Source organism: Mastomys coucha, unplaced genomic scaffold (genome assembly GCF_008632895.1).
Source record: "Mastomys coucha isolate ucsf_1 unplaced genomic scaffold, UCSF_Mcou_1 pScaffold18, whole genome shotgun sequence".
NCBI lineage: Eukaryota > Metazoa > Chordata > Mammalia > Rodentia > Muridae > Mastomys > Mastomys coucha.
The window spans coordinates 110,835,653-110,845,315 of record NW_022196900.1 but is presented as its reverse complement, the minus strand read 5'-3'; the positions used below and the strand labels follow the sequence as shown (position 1 = coordinate 110,845,315).

The window sequence follows — 9,663 nt, the reverse complement described above, 5'->3', positions numbered from 1 at the left end:
CGTGGGTGCCCTCACTGCCTGTGGGGTGCCCTCGCTGCCTGTGGGCACCCCTGGCTTCCAACCTGTCCCCTCTGCCTCGTGGTACTTGCCTGTCGACTGAGTTCCACATCTCGCTGGATCCTCTTTTACGGCCTTCACTTTGTGTACGTTCCTGTTTCCGCCTGCCGTGGTTCACGAGCTCCCGTCCCTTTCCTGGACTGTCATCACAGTCTTCTAACCATCACCCCTCTCTGCTCCACCACCATCAAAGCGACATTTCCAAAGCATGGCTCCTTCCGTGTCACTCTCCCACTTAAAAGCCTTCCCTGACCCCCTCTATCTTTCTTCTGCTTAAAAGCCTTCTCCGTCTCCTGGCTCTCGTGGTGGGGACTCCACTTGCCTGGCATTTTAATTGCTCCCCAGTCTGGGGCCCCCACACCCTCCTACTTGGGTTTTACTCATCTTCCCCAGACCCTGTCAACTCCGGTGGCTGCATTCGCCGATGTTCCCCCAACGCATTTAGTCTTCTCGTTTCCTGTCTTTGCACATGCTCTTTCCTGCCCCAGAGTCTCCATCACCAGCCCGCCTGGCAGCCCCCTGCACACTCCGGTGCTGTCCAAGTGCTAGGTGTTCGGCTCGGCTTTGACTTCATTTCTCCTCAGCATGAGTTCATCGTTCATACTGCTAAGGGAGCATCCTCACGGACCTTGTACTTGACGAGACAGCCCTGGATCACACAACCCTGTCTGTCTTCCCAGCTGTCTTTTCAGGGACCGTCAGTCCCTTCTCTTTGTACTGTTAGGACTCGGTGTCTGGTACACAGTAGGCCCTCAATAATTCACCAAGCAATCATAGTGATGAACGGTTGCATAGCTGTGGTGGTATGAATTACTGTCTCCGAGTGTCTTTGGTCGCTCATTGCTTCTTTGCTGACTGGCACTGGGAAGGACAGACGTGTGCCTCCCCAGGCCTGCACAATGGCCGTGCTAGGCTTACTTTTTGAAGGAGTCCAGGCTGTTAGACACGAACTCTGAGCCCATTGCTACCCTGGAAGTCTTCCAGACATCCGTCTCCCAGATGCCTTCACTACCAGCCTCATGCAGTCTGAGTGGATCAATGACTTCACCCCATGCAGAAACAGAGAATGAAAAACCTCCAGTCTGTGTGCTCATTGCTTCTGGCGGGTGATCACCTCCATAGCCCAGCTGTTGATAAGAGGGATGAGAGCTCACCACTTACACAGGACCCTACACCACTGGACCTCAGTGGAATCTGTGTCACAAAAATGGACCCAGCAGCTTTATTCAGGGTGACTTGCCACTGGGAAGGGGGTATAGAATGGTTATTTATTTAAATCAGGGCCAATTATTTCTGGTGAAATGCAGTGAGTGGCAGATTCTGGGAAAGTTTTTTTGCACTGTAAACATGTTGGAGAGAAGTCATTAATATGACAATCACACATCCCTAATAAAGTACATCGCACGGAGAGCTGGCATCACCGAAATGCCCAGAGGATGCTCAGTATGAGCCTTAAAACCAAGAGTATTGGAAACAAGATATTTTTACTTCACATTTGGGAGTAATATAATTGCATTTTGTGGCTCCAGCAGATGCTGGGGCCAGCTGCTAGGAGAGCCTTCTCCCGTCAGCGTCCGTCCTCCCAGATAAAATCCTTGTACAGAGCCCTCATAAAAACCAAACTTCTAAAATTACCCCTTGGTTGAAAACCCATTTTTCTATGCAAAAGGTGGCTCAGACTGTATAGACCACAGAGATATCTTTATTACTGAGGCTCAGGGGAATATAGTACAAGCATATACCAACCTACATGCATACATGTTTATACACACACAATTATGAGCACAAGCCCAAACACACCCACAAATACACATACCCAAACACAAACATGAACATATATACCACCCAACATATATAATATACATGTGCACAAACACATATAAACATGTACATATATATACATGTACATACTCAAATATTCACATTCACATGCATACCTAGGCTTACACATACCCCAGAGCATGCATGCGCATGTGTGTACACACACAAAAATGAGCATACATATATATATTCATATATACACATACATACTCAAACATAATATGTACTGAAACATATATACACATGCATACTTACACACATGCATACTTAAACCCGTGTATATATACAAATGCACACATTTACAAACATGTGTATGTGTACAGCGGCACTTGTTTAGTTTATTACAGAAATCACCATGGCCTCTTCACCTTCCTTTTCCTGACATTGAGCATGTGTCTGGAAGATGGGCTAAAGGGATTGTCCGGTGCCTGGGTAGAAGTCGTCTTTTTTTTTTTTTTTTTCCTGAGAACTGTATCTGGTGTGATTGTTGGAAGACAAGCTGTAGTCTCTGGGCTGGACTTGTCTGTGTCACTGGAGACAGACACCATGTGTGTGTGTGTGTGTGTGTGTGTGTGTGTATGTATACATGCACATGAGACTGCATATGCACTTGCCCACACTTCTCTGTCTTTGGGAGGTTGCCCCCTGGAGAAAGACCCAGCACCAATCAACTCCGTGCATTCAGCTTCTCTGGGACTCCTATATTCCATTCCAGGTAGACCTCTCACATCCCACAGGAGGACATGGCTCCTTCACCCTGAGGGAAACTGAGGTGACAGTGGCTGCAGGGAAGTGTCTTGTGGTGGTGGCCCCTCTCTCCCACCCAGATTCCACCTGACTGCCAGAAGGTGCAGTCTGTCACAGGCTCCCACAGTGTCTATTTAGGGCCACCATCCCACATACCAGCTTTGTGTGGCCCCCGAGCCTGGCGGTGGGCTGGGAGTGGAAACATGAGCCAGCTTTAGAAAACAGTATAGAGAACGGGAGACAGCGCTACTGCTCCCTAAAATTAGGGAAATGCTATTTTGAATACATTTGGCTTAAAATATAAAACCTATTATTAAAGTTCTCAAATATTTTTTTAACCTTAAAAAGTGTTGCTCCTTGAAATTTCAAGAAGACACATGGTGGCACACAGTGCCGCTACTCATGGCACTGTTGGAGAGGGGAGCTCCCATCCTGAGGGCGGTGCTCCCGTCCTGGGGGGCGGTGCTCCCGTCCTGGGGGGGGCGCTGCTCCTGTCCTGAGGGCGGAGCTCCCATCCTGGGGGGCGCTGCTCTGGTCCTGGGGGGGCGGTGCTCCCGTCCTGAGGGCGGGGCTCCTGTCCTGAGGGCAGGCTGGGAGCTGTTTGGGAGCTGTCCAGGTGGGAATTTCTATAGAGTACCCTGCATGGGCTCAGTGTTCCATAGCAACAGCCCACACAGCCTATCCTTGCACCTTCCCTTTGCACCAAGGGAGGCTCCAGTGTGTCTTTACTGTGTGTAGAAGAATTCTGCATAACCCCTTGCAGTGTTCTATCTACTCAACAGTCACCTTTACGTCCAAGAACTGCAGGACTCTATGGCTGTGTAGGGACCCAGACTCTCCATACAGAGCTGTACAACAGAAAGCGGGATGTGCTGGGAGTCCTAGAGAGTACCACAGCCATTACACAGCAGGTTCCAGCAGCTGCAGTTCACTGTGGGGTGAAGGACAGCCTGGCGATTCCCCCAAGGAGACTACATCATCATCATCATCATCACCATCACCATCACCATCACCATCATCATCATCATCATCATCATCATCATCAATCATCATTATCATCATCAATCATCATTATCATCAATCATCATCATCAATCATCATCATCAATCATCATCATCATCATCATCAATCATCATCATCATCATCATCATCATCATCATCATCTGGACCCAAAGGGGATGTGGGCAAAGATGGTGAGTTGGATGCAAGGTGGGACACAGCTGTAGGCACCAAGCTAGACAGCACTACCCCCTTATCCACAGGCCTCTAGTCCCCCACTCCCCAGTGGTTCACTGCCACCATGGGCTTTGAAGTCCTCTTGGTGCCTGGGAGCCTTGCTGACCCCCAATGATGGGTAGCAAGGTGTCTCATTGTACTGCCCATGCTGTATCCTCATCCTTCACCACAGTGCTTCTGGGTCAATCCTCTGCCTTCCTGTTGGCAGGGACCCATGCTGATGTCTGTCTCCCGCGGGCTGCTGTCCCTGCCCTGGCCACACACACTCTGTATTTTGGCAGCAGTTTTTCTATTTGAACGTCCAAAGGACAAACTGAACATTTAAAATCTGCAAGCCAGACAGTCTTTGCTTTGGAGCCTGCCGTGAATCCCTTCACCCTGACAGTGAGCCATCCTTCCTACTGTCGACGCAGGATCTGGGATGACTGAGGACTGGAGAGTAACAGGAAGCCAGCCTGTGGATGTGCCAAGACGGCCCTTTCTTCCGTCCCTGTGTAGGTGGGGCGGCTGTGTAGGCGGGGCGGCTGTGTAGGCAGGGCAGGCTAGCATCTCCATCACCTGGCCACATCCAGCTGGGTGCATGTGTTCTCCTCCTACTCTTTAAAAAATAATTAGGATACAATGTAACTAAATACATTCTAGCTCAGTGGTTCTCAACCTTCCTAATGCTGTGACCCTTTAATACAGTTCCGCACTTTGTGATGACCCCCAGCCATAAAAGTATTTGCATTGCTACTTCATAACTATAATTTTGCTACTGTTATGAATCATAATGTAAATATCTGTGTTTTCTGATGGTCCTAGGTGACCCCTGTGAGAGCCACTGCTCAGGAGCATTAGTGGCACTTAGTGTCTTCCCAGCGGTATATAGCTGGCATTCCTGCTATTTCCTAACATCCATACCTCTCCCAAAGGAGACCCCACCTCCTCTCACCAGTCCCCTCATCCTCCTCATCCTCCACCAGCACAGGTTTAGATTCTCTGTCAGCTGGTTGGGATGTTCTATGTACATCACTAGCGGCATTCTTAACACATGACCTGTCGTGAGCTTCTTTCAGGTAGCATCGTGCCTTCATTATGGTGCGTCTGTGTTGTAGCCTCTGGGATGGGACTTTGCCCCCGTTCACGTTTCCTCTGTGAATCATTCATCCATCTGCAGACGGGGTGGCCTCTGCCTCTTTCTAAGCTCTTACCAATAGTGCTGCAGTGAACATTTACATCTGTATTTTGTAATTTTAAAGAGTTTAGCAATGTGTCTTTCTGTGTGTTTGTGCCAGTATGTACACACAAGTGCAGTGTCTATGGAGGCCTGAAGAGGGCGGCAGAGTCCCTGTAGCTGGAGTTAGAGGCGATCCTGAGCTCCCTGACATGGGTGCCGGGAACCAGACTCAGTCTCTCTGTAGGAGCAGTGCCCAGCCTTAACCCTGAGCATCCCTTCATCCCCATCGGAGTGTTTGGTTCCTTGGCATGTGTGTCTCCATCTGCCCAGTGAGTTCCTAAGCTTTGGAAGGACAATGTCCAGCCACTGTCTGCCCATCTGGTGAGGAGGGGGACAAACTCTGGCAAGAGCAGCGGGCTCGTGAGACTGCGCAGCATGAGACTGGGATTAGGCAGGAGACCCAGACACCTCCAGCACACCCAGAGACCAGCAATGGCATGTGACAGTGCCTGGGGTCAGGTCCAGTCACCCTGAGCATGCAGAGGCTGGATCTAGGTGCAAGGATTTAGTTTTCTTGCTTAGAAAAACTGGTATTAAGTGAGATGGGTACTTTTCCAAGCTGTGTGGGGGGCGTCACAGGTTGGGAGAAACACCACACATACACACATATGCACACACACAGAGATACACACACACACACACACACACACACAGACACACTCATATCCCTTGGTGGAAGAAGAGGGAGTAGCCAGCGGCCAAAGGAAGCTCATTACGGAATGTGATTTCTTGGTCCCTTGCTTGCCTACACACTGGCTTAGTAGGCCAGTGTAGACCCTTCGGCTCAGCAGTTGAACACACCACGGCTCTGTGGTAGCAGGGCTCTGTACCTGCTCTGTGGCTGACACGTCTTTTTCTCCTCCTGGGCTGTGAGTTCAAGAGTGCTATAGCCTTCACTGTGCTCTTATTCCTGGGCTGACACACAGTAGGTGCTTAGTAAGCGACTTCACTGCAGCAAGGGTCCAGAGAAGTTTTCCTCTTTGGGGGACAACAGCAGTGGGAAACCCTGCCAGGCTGTGATGGATGTGGGTGTAAGAATGTTTGTGAATGTCTGTGGGTCTGTGGGTCTGTCTGTGGGTCTGCGGGTCTGGAGGTCTGTCTGTGGGTTCACAGGTCCATGGGTCTATAGGTCTTTGGATCCATGGGTCTGTGGGTCAGTGGGTCCATGGGTCTGTAGGTCTTTGGGTCAGTGGGTCCAAGGGTGTGTGGGTCTTTGGGTCTGTGGAGTAGGGTGAGAGGTACAAGAGTATTAGTATGTAGTGCCCCTCATCTTTAGAGTCACTGGGGTGTGATCCTTGGATAGAGCAGGGATCTGGGGTGTCTTAGTTGGGGTTCCTATCACTGTGATAAAACATTACCACTATAATGTTCCCTCAGGCTTGAGGAGGGAAGGGTTTAGTTTTGCTTACAGTTCCATGTCAAAGTCCATCACCCAGGGCCGTCACAGCAGAAACCTGGAGGCAGAAACTGAAGCAGAGACCATGAAGGAATGCTACTTACTGACTCACTCGCTCCCTGTGGCTTGTGAAGTCTGCTTTCTTATAGTGCCCAGGACCACCAGCCCAGGACTGGCACTGCACAGTGAACTGGACCCTCTCACATCAGTCAAGAAAATGTGCCATAGGCTTGCCCTTTGGCCAACCTAGTAGGGACATTTTCTTACTTGGGGCTCCCTCTTCCCAAATGACTTCAGCTTGTGTCAAGTTGACACAAAACTAGCTAGCACATGGGGCAGCCACCATAGGGCAGCTTCCTCTGGAAATCGAGTCTGCTAAAGTTATGGCAGAGAGCCGGCACCTAACACGTGGCTGACCATGGGTGTGGTGGCCGTGGCCTGCCCTCAGCATCTTATAAAACTGAATGGGATGCAATGTTTGCTTGTGAAGGCTGACACCAGCAACTCTGAACTCTCACCTTGGCGTTACCATTCATGTAAGCGTCAATGTGGGAGAGTCGGTTGTCAGGGGCAGAGGCTAGGGAGAGATGTCTGTAAGCCCAGCAGTGGCCTGGACTATCTTGTCACCTGCTATATACCCTTAGGGACTCCTAGACACGTAGCCCACAACATGTAATACTTAACATGGAAGTTTCCGTCCATGGACACAACCGTGGCTGTCTGTGATTTAAGGGTTAACATTTCTATAGTTGCCCCTGGAGGTGATGATTCCCTCTGTGTGAGGGCTCTGAGGTCTGGATGGATGAAGTCGTGTGATTACGGTGAGGCAGCTGCCCTTTGGCAGACTGGAGGCCAGGTCTAGTTGCTTACAGCAGCAGGTAGGCACCTTGCAATGATACTAAGCTGCCTTTCTGTGGTAACTCAGATAATGAAGTAACTGTGAAGCCTTATTCCAGATAGTCAACTATCTCTAGTCATAGATTTCACACACACATACACACACACACACACACACACACACACACACACACACACACACACACACACACATTTACTACCAAACACGTGGAGCACTACACACAAAGACATGTATGCATTTCACTTACAAATCCATATTTAATTAGAGTGTCCACCCTTCTCTCCCCCATCCACCTACACATCAGCCCGCCCACCCTCACAACCATCCACCCATCTATTCATGCACCTGCCAGCCCATGTATGCATCCATCTCCCTGCCCGAACATCTATGTACTCATCTCCGTGCCCCCACACCTATGTATCCATCTCCCTGCCCACCCATCTACTTTTCCATCCACCTGTGCATCTGGCCACCCACCTACTCATCTCATCATCTACCTTCCGGTCTATCTACCCACCCACATGTTCACCTACCCATCTACCCTACCCACTCATCCTGCATCTAATAGACGTTTTTGCAGGTTTCCCCCTATGCTCCAGGACACCATTAAGTCCTGTGAATGTATTTGCGATGACACAGCCCTTACTCTTGCATGGTCCTATGGGAATGCTGCCTGAGTAAACCAGCAATTAGGACATGCGGTGATGAATCCTGCACACCGAAGAAGGTGCCGTGGGAGAGTGGAAGGTGGGGCCAGAGAAGCGGGGCTGGCCTGGGCATGTGGTTATTGACCTATGCTGAGAGCTCAGGGAAGGATTTTTCCCCAGGAGAGGAGACAAATGTCAAAAGGTGCAGGGACTCATTCTTTCTTTAGCTAAAAATCAATGGTAGGAACTTGGACAAAGCAGAAGTTGCCTCTGTCATTACTTGCTGCTTCTTGAGGTTTTTCTGTAGGATACAGTCTTCCAGGCTGTACTGGCTTGGGCTCTGGTTTCCAATATGAGTGACAATAGAAATTTACTATTGTGGTGGTTTGAATATGCTTGGCCCAGGGAGTGGCACTATTAGGGGTTGTGGCCTTGTTGGAGTAGGTGTGGCCTTGTTGGGGGAAGTGTATCATTTGGGGGTGGATTTGGAGACCCTTCTCTTAGCCGCCTGGGAGACTCTCCTGGCTGCCTTTGGATCAAGATATAGAACTCTCAGCTCTTCCTGCACCGTGTCTGCCTAAAGACTGTCATGCTTCCTACCATGATGCTAATGGACTGAACCTGTGAACCTGCAAGCCAGCCCCAATTAAAGGTTGCCCTTAGAAGAGTTGTCTTGGTCGTGGTGTGTCTTCACAGCAGTGAAACCCTAACTAGGACAGCTTTGATCACAGAAGGTCTTGGGCTTCACTGGACTGGTGGTCTTCACAGCATGGCACGTCATATTTCTTACCTGTAACTGACCTGCGTCTCTTCCTTCTCCCCCAAGCGGATGTGGGCCATTGCTGGTCACAGGGCTCAGATCCATTATGCCTAAACTCAAGATGCTCCTGGCCTCTGGGCAGACAGCCTGCTCTGCTCTGAGGAGCTTGGAGCAGCTTCGGCTGCAGCAGGAGCTGAAAGGGAGCCCAACCCAGTGCTCTGCATTTCCTTGACAGCCCACAGCAGCAATCTCTGTGTCATATTGCCACCAAGATCAAGGGAAATGTGTACCAACCCAACCTTAATTAACTTACAATCCCAGCCAATTTCATGTTAGCAGATCTGTTTGGATCTGGAAGTAATGGGCCATGTCATGCCTAAGAGATGGGGCAATGACTTACGCTAGTGACTCTCTCTCTGGCTTCTTGTAGAAATTATTAATAAATCAGCATTTCTATCTGTGATGATGTTGTTGTCTTTATAAATATTTAATTTACCTTCAGGTGCCCACATCTTCTCAGTCTTTGCCTGAAACTCAGCTGACTTTGCTCTTCTCTGAGACTCTGCTGAATAGATCAAGCTAACAGTGGGAAAGGCGCTCTCGCTCTCTCTTCTCTCTTTCTCTTTCTCTCTCTCTCACCCCCCTCTTTCCCTTCCTCCCTGTCTGTCTGTCTGTCTGTCTGTCTGTCTCTGTCTCTCAGTCTCTCTGTGACTTGGCTCCAGGGTGGGGGTTGGGAATCAAGCTGAGAGGGTGCACCTTTTTGACGAGGAAGCTGACAGACATCCTGTTTCAGAGACTTGGAGTGTACGCCAAGCCCCGTTGTTGGCCTGTGCTTCCTTCCCTCCGATGAATGGCATTTGGGGCCTCAAAGGTTTCTGATGTTTTCTTTCCACAGAGAAATATTCTTGTCCTTGCCACTGA

At 49.7% G+C, this 9,663-nt stretch overlaps 1 protein-coding gene across 17 annotated transcripts in view; it reads left to right on the top strand.

Annotated features, from left to right (window-relative positions):
* Camta1 (calmodulin binding transcription activator 1) overlaps positions 1-9,663 on the top strand; it is an 858,665-nt gene that overhangs the window by 275,582 nt on the left and 573,420 nt on the right. The window lies entirely within an intron of this gene.